General features: G+C 54.5%; 1 protein-coding gene across 6 annotated transcripts in view; it reads left to right on the plus strand.

The window, feature by feature from the left end:
• Bahcc1 (BAH domain and coiled-coil containing 1) overlaps positions 1–13,139 on the plus strand; it is a 64,050-nt gene that overhangs the window by 15,039 nt on the left and 35,872 nt on the right. The window lies entirely within an intron of this gene.

Below are 13,139 nucleotides of genomic sequence, written 5' to 3' on the forward strand. Positions count from 1 at the left end.
GTGGGCCAAGGACCCTGGCTAGCCGGGGCAGGACACTGGATGGTTTCACACCTGAATCTTGTCTTCTGCAGAAGCAGGTCTGACCCTCTGCTGGCCACTGCAGTGTCTCCCTCGGCCTCCCTGCTCGCTGTGAAAGTGTCTCTCTATATTCATTAGCTCTTGCAGGATAGTTAACAAACAGCATCAAATTATCCTCAAAGTCAGCAGCTTAAACCAGCAAATGTTTATTATTTTGGATTCTGTGAGTCGGGAATCTGGGGCATGGGGTGGATTGAACTGTAGGCATCTCACCAGTTCTTGTCCTGGGGCCATCAGGCATCCTTAGCCTGGCATCAGCTGTATTCAGGAGAGGGCATGTGGGACGGAACCCACAGTTTCTACATACTCCTTTGGAGGAGATGGCCCCTGGCTTTCAGGGCATTCTAGTCACAGTCCACCTGAGGTCCCAACCACTTGTGTATGTGTTAGGAGGGGTACAAAAGGATATGTGCCAGAACACTGGAGGCTATCCTGATACTCTAGGGCCATAACAGGCCCTACACCCCTGCCCTCCCTGGTCTCTGGCTACTGGCTAGGCAGAGACCTCTTCTTAGGGGTTACTCCTTCAAAATCAAGCCTCATTCTCACTGTCATCCTTCTGCCCCTCGGCCTTGTTCATGTCTGTCTAGCTCAGCCTCTCGGTGTCTCGAGGCTGACCCCATGAGTCCCTTGCCCCACATTTCTGTCCCAGCTTCTCTTCCAGATCCCTCCATCATTGCTGTAGACTCCATTGTGAGTGGCACTCACTCTGCAGAGCCCCTGGAAATGTGTGAACTTTTCCCAGTCAGAACGTTGCTGTCTACCACAGGCCCAGCGGAAGCCTGCTCCTCAGCCGTGCGGCTACCTAGGGGTTTGTGAGGATTTGTATGAGAAAAAGGCTGAGGCTGCCGGTCAGAGTACTGGAGCTGCTCGTGGGCTAGGGTTAGTGTAGATGACCCTGGACCCACATAGACTCTCAAAAACTATTGAATGAGCTGGGGTAGAATTTCTTTCTCTGTGGCCTGAATAGCAACAGTTTGTGTTCTTGGATCTGGACTGTTTCCTCCAGTCTTCCCTTTGCCAGCTGTTGCCCAAGTGGGGTCAGTGTGCCTGGGACCTCCTCGGTGCTCCCACAACGACCCTTGAGCTCAACCAGGCTCAGGGAAGGCCCTAAGTAGACCGCACCCTACCCTTGGCCCTCACCTCCCTATAGTAGGCAGCTGACCCTGGGTCTGGTGCCAGAATGTGTCAATCATGGCCAAGCTAGTCCTCTAAAGCTGTTGGGGAACACCTCCAGGAACTGTATTTTCCTCTGGTCAGCCCCAACACCAAGCCCCAGTCAAGGACCGTCTGTGGCCTTCAAACTAAGTAGACAAGGTAAAATGAGTTGGTGCCTTACTGGTCCTGCCCTGAGATCAGGACCAGCCCTGAGAGTGGGGGCTTCAGTGAGGTCGTCTTCTTGCTCTCCCACTACATACAAGGAGGGAACTCCTCCTGCTGTGACCCCTGACCCCATGACTTGTGCCCTGTGGCCCAGCCTGCTGTGATGAGTTAAGGGTTGGACCTGGCTTCTGGAGATGGAAGTGTAGGAAACTACCAGCCTTTCTACTGGATCTCCTCTTTATGAGGTCCATAGATTCCCCCTTAGGCTGGCCTCCTCAGATAGCTGGATCCATTCTGAGCTACTCTGTGCAGTGGGTATGACTTTTCCTGCCCCAGAAATGCCCTCATTCAGCTCACCAGAATCCTAAGAAGTCACCGTATTTCTGCCTTGGGGTTGAAGTGTGCTTTCCACTCATAGTGCCCTTAGAGACTAAAGCCTTGTCTCCTTTCCGTGCTGAAGGGGTCAGGAACAGACGGTCTGCCACAGCAGCACTGCTCGGAAAGCATCCTGCACCAGAGAGCAAGACACCTGGTGCTATGCCCTTTCCTTGAGGCAGGAAAGATTGAAACAGGGGCCACAGCCTGAGTCCTGTGGTCCTTAGTTTCACCATATGGCCTTGAACTTTCTGATCTGTTTCCACATGGAAGCTAGTACTGGATACCCCTGTGCCTCTGAAAGGGGGTGTGGACTTGCAGGCAAGACACAGTGTCCTCAGGGGCTGAGTAGTCCCCCGCCTCTGCAGCCCGGCAAAGTGATGCAATATGAGAAATGACCATCATTTCACTAATTGGATCCCCAGACCCCTCCGTCCCACTCTGAGCCTGTCGAGTCCTACAAAGCCTTTCAGCACTTGCTGTACGACCAGGTCTCTCTTCGGTGCATGCCTGCTGCTCCCTGCCTTCTGGACTCCCTGTCCTTCCCTTTTCCACTCTGTCAGGTGTGGAAGTACCTAAGTCTAAGAGGTCTTCCTGGGAACTAGGACCTGCCCCTAGGCGGGAGCTCTGGGGTTGAGTCGGACAGTTGCTCCCCTGTTTTCCCTTGCCAAAGACTGACTGTTCTCCAGAGCACAAGGCCACTGTGTTGCACACTTCTTTCCTAGACCTTCCCTCTTCCTTTCTCAGTCCAAGGCTTGAGATCCTTTGCCCCAGGTTAGCCTAGATGTGATGCCTGGCCCAAGGCCATGCCACAAGAGACAGATGCCACCTCAGCCCCTTGGACATGCAACAGAAGGGAAGGGGAGTGGTTAGGAATTCCAGGGAGGAGCCTTCATTGAGAAGTGGTCAGTCAGGGATCTTCAGTGGAAGCCTTGAAGATTTGAGTTGGGGGGAGGGGGGCATGAGCTTCCCCTGAAAGAGAACACAGTGTAAGTCTCAGAGTGGCTGGAGTCAATCATATTTGAGACAGTTGTCTAGAAGTGACACAATTCTGGCACTGACAGCAGGGACCCAGAATGCCCATGGCCCTGCAGCATCCCTGCAGAATACAGTGTCCGTCCGGCCTCCAGGGTACTACAGCTGTGCCAAGACATGCTGGGATCCATGCCCTGGGTGCCTTCCTTCCCAGATATCAGGATAGTTGGTTCCTATGGCCAGCTGGAATTCTCCCAGCCCAATGTGGCAGCTGACCCAAGGCCAAAGGCGATGCCCACCATGTGTGTGTCTGTCCCTGCTGCTATGCTTAAGCTCTTCGATACAGGCCAGTGTCTTCCCTGCCTAGGCATGAGGTGCCAGAGGCGCCCCATGGGCCTGAGTCTTGCTAGGTGTTCCTGGATGGGTCCTCAGGTCCTCCAGAGAGTACAAGCCAGCCCAAGCACTCAGCCTTATGGCTTGCCCCAGGGCACCATGGGAAGCCATTTGGAGGACGTGACTCCTCACTTCTGGCAAATGTGGTACTTTCCACTTCTCAGCCCACCAGTGCCAGCCAGGCAAAGGAATCCAGCAATTAATTCATGCATGAAAGGGGCTTAGGAGTCAGTCTGTCCAGTTGTAAGTGCCCTATGAAGCAAGGAGGCCCAGGCTAGGAGAGCCACAGCACGAATGTCTGCTGCTCCAGGGCCAAGCCTGGGTAGATATCTAATGGAGGTAGCCTCTGGGTGTGGGAGCGGCTTGGCAGGAGGCTCGCTAGGAAATACAGGCAGAGTACTAGTACTGGCACCGTGCACATTCAGTGACCCTCTGTCCCTGCAGTGCTGTGGGTCTGGGGGTGTGCACAGCACCATCACACTCTGGCTGTGGGCCACATTGCTAGGCCGCAAGGACCGAGGGCTCACCTCTAGGCAATGAGACTAGGAGATGTGTGAGCCTGAATGAAGCCATGAGAGTGAGGTTACACGGAAGGGTGGGGAGCTGTCTCTAGCAGCTCTAACCTCCACCTTCCCCCACATCCTTAACTTCTCAGACTACCCTGTCCTTGGAATATCTACTCTATGGAGCCTGTGTCATCACTGTGTGTCCTGGATGGGACATGGGATTACATACAGCATCATAGGCACTGGTCTACTTGTCAGGAGGGGGAAGTCCAGCCAGCCTGGTGCAGTTACTCAACTAGGAAACATTAAGAGTTTCCCATCCTACCAATACCATGACCATGTGAGGGTCTGTGTAGATGTAACAATCTTATTAAATAAGAAACACAACACAGAGCCAAATGCAGTGTTAAAAGCCCAAGAGGTCAGAGCAGTAGTTAAGAGCTGTTACTAAAAAACCTTTCTTACCCTTCGCTTCTGCTGTTGTCCTTCCCCTCAGAAAGAGACCTACTTCTGTGTCTTGTCTTTTTATTGACTTTCTGTTCTGCCTTCTCATTGGTTGTAAACCCAACCACATGACCTCCTCGTCACTGCCTGTCTATACAGACCTCCAAGTCTTCTATGGTTGGTATTGAGATTAAAGGCGTGTGTCACCGTGCTGGCTGTATCTTTGAACACACAGAGATCTGTCTGTCATGTGATCAGGATTAAAGGTGTGTACCACCACCACCCGGCTTCTGCTATGGCTTGCTATTAGCTCTGACCCCCAGGCAACTTTATTTATTAACATATAAATAAAATCACATTTCAGCACAAATAAAATATCACCATAGGTCTGTGTCCCTGGTCAAATGCCGTTTGTCTTCTCCCTGACCATGGGTCATCATCCTTAAGGGTTACGGGCATGGGTGAGAGGCTAGGTACAGGAGAACATGTTGGACGTCCACAGCTGGATTCCAGTCTTGTTCATGGGGCCACTGCTTCTCCTGAGACCCTAGCATGTGTGTGCATTTGTAGGTCCATGAGAGTATATGTGTAAATATGCTTGTGTGAGTGTACACTGTGAACATGGGTGCATATGTATGCATAGCTTTGTATGTGAGCGTGTGTGGGTGTGAGGCCCTGATAACCAACTACACTGGGGTGGCCTTCCTTGATGTGGCTAGCTTATTTCAAGGCAGTGGGGAGGGAAGTGCCTGCTTTGCTGGTGGAAGCTTTCCAAGCTGGGGTGTGTGGCTCAAGAGCAGTGCTGAGCAGTCCTGGTCCTCTCCTCACACCCATGCTGCCCATCCACCACCCTTAGGGGAGTCCTGGGCGTCTGGGAGAGGTCCTGGATACCCAGCTGCCAAGGGAGGGAGGGAGGCACAAGGGAAGGTGTGAAGGACTACAAGAGAGGCTATGTGCCCCTTGCCCCTCCTGCAGCTCCAGCCCCTGCCTGCCTGTCCTGGGACACTGAATCACTCTGGGAAGAATCCAGCTCGCCGCACCCCCCTCCCCCCGCAGTGGGGAGCCTTGGCCACCCCGCCTCCTGTCCTAGCCAAAGGGCTAAATTTACTCTTTTAATAAGAACCAGACTTATATCCGATTTTCCTTTTCTTTTATTAGTTCTGGGCTGTCGGTTGGGCCTGTCTCTTGTCATCATTGCCTGCCGGCCTTTTCCATGGTAGCCCATTGGAGTGGCTCAGCAACCACAGAGCTTTCCTATTATGGCCTGAGAGTGGCTTCCTTTGGGACTTCCGGAAGGTTCTCTTGGACTGACTGAGGGGCTTCCCGGGTGAGGTGATCATTCCCAGGCCACCCCCATGTCCCCAGGATGGGCCAAGTCCAACGCCCACTGCCAGCATTCTTGGCCTCCCCTTCAGCCCCCGCCCCAGGCTGTGGCTCCAGGACCTTTCACTCTGCCTCCCCCCTCTCTCCTCTGTTTCCCACTCTGGGCCTGTCTTAGCCTCTCCAGCCACCTTCGTGATGCTGGTCCGTGGCTTTTGTGGTGTAGGTGCCCTGTGAAGACCAGGTGCCCTCAGACATTACCAGGGCTTTGAGGGCAGAAAGGGAAGTTCAGAGAAGCTGATGATGCTGAGCCACAGGCCAACACCTGCTGGCAGTGGGCCTGAAGCTTTAGGGGATTTTTGTCCCTGCTAGCAAGCTAGCCCATGAAGAGATGTCTGAGACTGAGATCTGAGGAAAGCTGGATCTAGCTTCTCCAGGAGCTGTGGGGAGACAACCCTGGCCATGTGGCCTGCCTTCCAGAGTACTCCTAATTCCTGAGTCACTTTGAGGTCAGGGTTTTTCCTACCTTAAGAGGGGCATCTGGAAGGCTGTGCTGAGTCTGAGGTCTTGGAGCTGCAGCCTCTGGTTCCCTTTCTCCTACGGGTTGCTTGGATGTGCTCCTACACCAGGGGAGGCAGTGGGCAGACTTACCAGGGTTCACCCAGGCCATTCAGTATGAGTCTGGTAAAGACCCGGCACTTGGGAAATAGCTTTTTGGAGAATGTGCTCAGTCTGTGTGCCCTCTTGCCCTGGAATGGAGTTTGTAAAGGCTGTATGTAGCCATGGTGCATACTCAACAGCCGCACACTCTAGACATGTATGCACAGCCAGCTTGTCACACACTCACAGACACAGACACACACACAGACACACAGACACACACACACACACACACACACACACACACACACACACACTGTGATAGGCGTACACTTAGAAATAGCCTTCGAGGACTTGTCTCAGGTCCCATCCCACCTCTACCATGTGTGTAGCTCACATTCCCCACATCATCAGGTACTGGGGCAACTAGTTGACTCCAGCAGATGTGAATGCCACGGGTCTCCTGTGTGCCCACAGACCAGTGCACACCGGAGGGTGGCCTCTAAACCCTGTAGCTTCCAGTTACCTGCTTCTCTACCAGGGCATGGCATCCCCACTCTTAACCCCTTCTCCACTGGGCAATAGAGGGATTGGCAGGCTAGACTGGAGCCTTTTCTTCTGATCCTCTGTCTTTGCAGAAAGCTCTGTGTGGAAGTTCTGTTCTCCCGAGGGTTCCTGGAATGAGAGGAATGTGGGGTGGGGCAGAAGGGCTGTCTCTTCCTCCTCTACTCCCTCTGGGACAGGCTCAGTGTGAGAGGCGAGCTTTGCCTGCCCACTTCCCCATTAACTGCCCTGGAATGCTCATCTGTCCCGGCTCTGCCACTCCTGGTGTCTCTTGGGGACACCAAAGACTAGTTGGTGGGCTAGATGTTACCATTGCCTGGTTAGCACTACAAGGTACCAGGGAGGCTGAACCAGAAGCTTATGCTGAAGGTAGAGGGGGGTGTGTGTGAAAGGGTGTGAGCAGGAGGGTGGGAGCTTGGCACAGGCAGTGGATGCAGCCTCCAGACACAGCCAAGGAGGCCCATGCCAGCAGCCAGTCAGCTGGGCTTCCGGAAGCAACAGGAGTGAGGAGAGCCTGGGAAGGAACTTGCTTCTCTGGAGCTGCCGCCATCTCAGTGAGCTGTGGTTTTATTTTTTTTACAGCCCATTTCACAGTTTCCAGAAGAGGAGGATGCTGTCTCAGTGACTTGCTTTAACTCAAAACAAACGCTTGTTCCCTGAGACTCTGGTTCCCACTAGTTCTCAATGGTGTCAGAATGCCAAGATGGGACAGTCTGGCCAGAGATCCGGGTGCACCAGCTAGCTAGCACCTGGCCATTCAGCCACCCAAGACTGGGCACTGGTGGGCCAGATCCTTGGGGATTTTTGACACAGTGTGAGGCAGCCAGTCAGACCCAGAAGGCTTTATTCTCCAAGACTTCAGCTGACACCCTTTCCAGGCTACATCCAGACTCCTAGATACTCTCAGGTTGCCCCATGACATCAGGTCCGTGGACTGTCGTGGCCACAGTGGACAAGTGGGCCTGGTACACACATAGGTGAGAGGAAAGAGGGCTGTCTTTCCTTCCTCCTCTGCCAAGGATTGTGTCGAGTCATGTAGGCCACATTTGCCTCCCAGGCAGTGCCGTTTGTCGCCAGCCCTGTGCACCACACAGTGGTCTCAGTGGTCAGAGATCTCCAGGTATTCTGGTTTCATTCCGTTGCTGTGATTAAACAGTCTGGCCCAAGACAACCTCACCATTTGGCTTATTTGGCTTACACTTCCAGGTCACTTTCCATCTTTGAGGAACTAGGAGCTCAAGCAGGAGCTTGATGAAGAAACCGTGGAAGGAGCCTGCTTGCTAGTCCGTTCTCTGACTTTCTTACTGGCTCCTGGTTAGCTAGATTCACACACACACACACACACAGACAACACACACATACACTAGATTCACACACACACACACACACCAGACACACACACAGACAACACACACACTAGATTCACACACACATACTAGATTCACACACACACACACACACACACACACACACCAGGCACACACACACACACCACACCACATACACACACCAGGCACACACACACACACACACACACACACAACACACACACACACACACACTAGATTCACACACACACACACACACACACACACACACACACACACACACACGCCAACCTGATCTAGGCAGTTCCTTGACCGAGGCTTCTCTCAGGTGACTCTAGGCTGTGTCGGGTTGACACTAAGGCTGATCAGGGTGCCCCAGGACTGAGGATGCAGCCTCTGCAACCCCAAGCCAGTGACTCCCCTCTTTTTCATTCATCACACAGGTATACCATCTTCCCAGAAAGGGGTCTGAAAGCTTCCCATGGACAGGGCTGTGCTTTCTGTGTTCATTGTCTGAGGTGTGTCAGGTCGGTCCTCCGGCATGCTGGCTTCCAGAATGTTTTTCTCAGCCAGCCAGGCATTCAAGCCAGGCCTTGGTGGTGTCCTGGGCAGAGCTGAGGTGTCCCTGGAGCTGAGACCACAGCTCCTCATGTCCAGAGCTGCAGGCCAGTAGAGTAGCTGGTAAGGTCTGATGCACATGCAGCACAGAATTGCCTATCCTGGAGGCCACTTCCTCACACTTCTCAAATCTTTTCTGGGAAAATATTCAGTCAGTGGGCTTGTCTTGTACACACTCAGATAGGTGACTAGGTGGTCAGTGGCAGCATTCTGCAGACCTTTTCAGCCTGTGGTCCTTGGGGCTGTGGGCTGGGACTGGCAACGGAGGGTAGAACATACTCCTTAGGACGTGGGACCAGGGTGGTTGGAGTGAAGATCTGAGGGCCTGACTGAAGGAGCCCTTCCAGGTCTGTCCACTGTACCAAGCTTCGCCATGTCCTTCCTAGGCTGGTAACCACAGCATTCATAGACAGGGAACTTTGCCAAGAGGAAAGGGCCTTCAGCCTAGTTCCCGGCTGGACTTGGCCTGAGGCAGTGGCCCTGGCCAGGGCCCAAGCTGAACTGGGCTCCCAGGCAGCCACTGCACCAGCCCTGCCTGGGCTTGGCTCCTGGTCAGCAGGCAGAGTTTAGAAGGTGGCTGCCAGGTCTGCCCAGGGCTCTGCTTGCCTGGCCCAGTGCCATCACGTCAGTCCTCAAAGGTGTAGGTGACAATAGGAACACAGATCCCAGGTCCTGGGGTTCCTTTCAGGTCCCTCAGAAGCCAGGCAGGCTGAGGAAAGCCTCAAGGAATAGCAGTTCTTCTCTTTCCCTGGACAGTTGCCGCCCACCACGAGGCTGTCCACCTGACAAGACCCACAGGATGGATCTCTTGCAGGTTTCCCACCAGGGCCAGGATGGCAAAGAGAATCCCACTCTTTCAAAGTTAGAGTCACGGTCACTATCGTCTGTGGCCCATACGGGGCCTGCCTGGGCCGTCCTGAAATGTGGAAGGGAGTGATATCTCCTGGGCCAGTGTTCCAGGAAGTTGGCTACCCCATAGGAGAACTCCATGCCAAGGTCACCAGTGCCCAGAAAGTGCCCTTGAAACGCTCAGGGCGGTGACCTTAGGGCTGGGGATCTCCTCTGCTTTTACTGCTCGGACAGGAGATGTGGCATGCATGATAAGGACGTTGTGCTCCGGCCCTTCGCTTTTCAACAGGAAAGGGAGGGAAGTGAAGACCCCCAGGAACAGCTAGAAACCCACAGGAGGTGACTTGTCAGAGGGTCCACAGGGGCAGGACTGTGACCTGCCCCAAACCCCTGAATTTCACAGACCCTGCAGACAGCAGCCCCTGCTTTAATGGGATTAGCTGAAACAGCTGTAAAGAAGCACCCTGAAAAGACCCCCAAGTCAGAAACAGGCCAGTATGGGGTGAATAGCTTGGCACAGGTCTGCCAGCCTCTCGCTGGAGCAGCCCTGGCTTCATTCAGCTAGGGTAGGGGCTGACCAGGCTGTTCTCCCTCAGGCCTCCCGTCAGAAGGACGCTCTTCTGGGGTAATACAGAGGGTCAACTGTCGTTCCTCTCAGGGTCAGGATCCTGGGTTGGCACATGATGGCCTGAAACAACCTGGGTTCTTACTTGGGGACCCAGCACTCAGACACCCTGCTAGACTGTGAGCCATTTCCCCAGATGTCCAGAACCAATGCTGGTCCCCCTCCCTGCCAGGAGACTATGAGGGACCTGTTGCCTTGTGTCAGTTGCGTGGATCCATGGGTCCTGTGGGACACTGAGCTGAGGGTCAGTGCCATCTTGTCCACTGTGATGTGAGAGATCTCAAGGTACACCATTCCCAAGCCAAGATCCTGGAGAAATTGTTTTTGCAGACCCAACTTTTGGACTCCATCGCTTCCCATGGTCTAGAGAGGAAAGGGTGGGCGGTGCTTCCCTAGGAGGGAGATGGGGTAGGAGTAATAGAAAGGCCTGAGGGACTTGGGGCCAGGCTAGGCGGGGGCAGAAAGTTTGCAGCTGGAACAGCCACACTCAGCCCACAAGCATGGCCCCCCACAGTCCCTGGAGCAGGGCAAGGAGGCCAGCACTTCCCTTCCCAGCCTGGAGTCTCCTCCCCTGTCGTGGACACGCCTGTGGTCTGGACTGGGTCCCCTGGCAACCCCAGGCATGTGGTCTTGTCCGGGAAGTCCCTGCCTCTTGGGCACCGTCAGCATGTTCTTGATGGACCTGCACAAAGTAAGGACCTCTTTAGGTCTCACACTCCCTTCCTCTGGCCATGTCTTCTCCACTGTGCGCTCCATTCCTTCACACCAGGAAGAGGAGAAGCCACTTTCCAACCGCTAGGCTGGAAGCTAGTGGAACTCAGTATAGATGCCAGGGTCCCACGGGGGGCAGTCCCCTCCCCTAGCCTGAGTGCTTCCCTGCTGAGTCACACTGTGTTTGGGAAGTTCCCAGGGCTGGGCCAGGCGAGATGAGGCATCACCAATTCACCAATTTCCCTGCCTCCTGGGCGGGAAGCTACTGCCGTGACTCACCTTGGGATGGCCAGGCTCCACCTACTGTGCTCTGCTTTCCACCCTGGGATGACCGTGGACTAGGCTTCCTGCCCAGGGACAGAGGTGGCAAGGTACCAGCACACCATGCTGAGGTAAAGGGCCAACAGTGCAGCCCAGACCACCCACTGAGCGGCCGTGTATGCAGAGGCTTTCTATGCACGTATGTTGTGTGCAGACAAGAGCTGGTAGCCATGACAACCAGGGAGACTTACTTGGCCTGGCCCTGACTGCTGGACTCTGGGCAGAGAGGGTGCTTAGACCATGACAGCCCCGGTGGAGGATGTGGCAGGCTGGTGGGCAGCAGAAGAGGGTGTGCAGGCCCTGGAGGCCAGCCTGGATCCAGGAGCAGCTCACCATCTACTCCCTTCACAGACCACTGAGGAAAATGCTGGACCAGTCCATGAAGCCTGGGACTCTCAGTGTCTGAGCCTCAGATAAATGACTGTCTTCTGCTCAATGCCAGCTCTGTCAGACCCTGATCCTGAGCAACCCAGAGGGGACTTGAAGAGCTGCTCTGAGTAGTTCTGGTCTCTTTCCCTGCCTGACATGTCCGTCTTCCTTTCAATCAGTCTCCGCTTATTCACCTGGGACTGGGACCCCTGTCTAACTAGTCAGTTAAGTGGTGTGGGGAAGGGAAGGCCTGTTTCTCCCACACTTCCCAGGAAAGGGCAGGGACCTCTGCCCTACAGCCTCTGGTGCGTCACCTGGGCCCCTCAGTGAGGCATGGGCAGAGCTTGCTGACAAAGCGATTGGCATCAGAGACCTTCAGGTGCCACCCCCAGGCCTGAGTGCTGTGCTAATGAGAAGGCCCAGGGGAGTTTGTCCACCCAAGTCCTAAATGTGCTTTTGACATCATACTGATTACCTAGTTGGTGATGATGGTGATGGTAGAGGCTATGATGGTTGTTAGGTGATGGTGGTGGTAATGTGATTAATTGGTGGTGATGTGGTTGTCACAGTGGGGGTGATGTGTACGCTAATGATGATGGCTAAGTGATGTGGTTAGTGATGGTGACTAGGTGATATAATTGTTGGTGGTAATAGTGGAGGTGATATGGGTGGCAATGGTGGTGGTCATATAGCTGTTGTTATTGGTGGTGATGTGGTTGTTAGTGGTGATAGGGATGGTGATATGAGAGTGGATAGTGATGGTGATGATGGTAGTGATCTGTTTGGTAGTGGTGATGTAGGTGGTACTGGTGATTAAGGACATAATGGTGACTAAATATGTGGCTAGTGATGGTGGTGGTGATAGGGGTGGTGGTAGTGGCATTGAGGGTGATGTAGGTGGTGGTGGTTGTTGGTGGTGTGGGTTTTGGTGGGGTTAATGAGGGGTGATATGAATGAGGGGTGGTAGTAGTGATGTGGGATGGTAGTGATATGGTTGTAAGTGGTGATGGTATAGTTAATAATGGTGATATGTTGGTAGTGGTGGTGATAGTGTAGATAGTGGTGGTGGTGTGGTTAATGGTGATGATGTGGTTAATGGTGGTGATGTGGGTGGTAGTGGTGGTGATAGTGTGATTGGTGGTGGTGTGGGTGGTGGTGGTGGTGGTGGTGGTGGTGTGGGTGGTGGTGGTGGTGGTGGTGGTGGTGTGGGTGGTAGTGGTGGTGGTGGTGGTGGTGTGGGTGGTAGTGGTGGTGGTGGTGGTGGTGGTGGTGGTGGTGGTGGTGGTGGGTGGTGGTGGGTGGTGTGGTGGTGGTGGTGGGTGTGGGTGGTGGTGGTGGTGGTGGGTGTGGGTGGTGGTGGTGGTGGTGGTGGTGTGGGTGGGTGGTGGTGGTGGTGGTGTGGGTGGTGGTGGTGGTGGTGGTGGTGTGGGTGGTGGTGGTGGTGGTGGTGTGGTGGTGTGGTGGTGGTGGTGGTGGTGGTGGTGGTGTGGGTGGTGGTGGTGGTGGTGGTGGTGGGTGGTGGTGGTGGTGGTGGTGGTGTGGGTGGTGGTGGTGGTGGTGTGGTGGGTGGTGGTGGTGGTGGTGTGGGTGGTGGTGGTGGTGGTGGTGTGGGTGGTGGTGGTGGTGGTGGTGGTGGTGGTGGTGGTGGTGGTGGTGGTGGTGGTGTGTGGGGGGTGGTGTGGGTGGTGGTGTGGTGGGTGGGTGGTGGTGGGTGGTGGTGGTGGTGTGGGTGGTGGTGGT

Source organism: Onychomys torridus, chromosome 8, assembly GCF_903995425.1.
Source record: "Onychomys torridus chromosome 8, mOncTor1.1, whole genome shotgun sequence".
Lineage (NCBI taxonomy): Eukaryota > Metazoa > Chordata > Mammalia > Rodentia > Cricetidae > Onychomys > Onychomys torridus.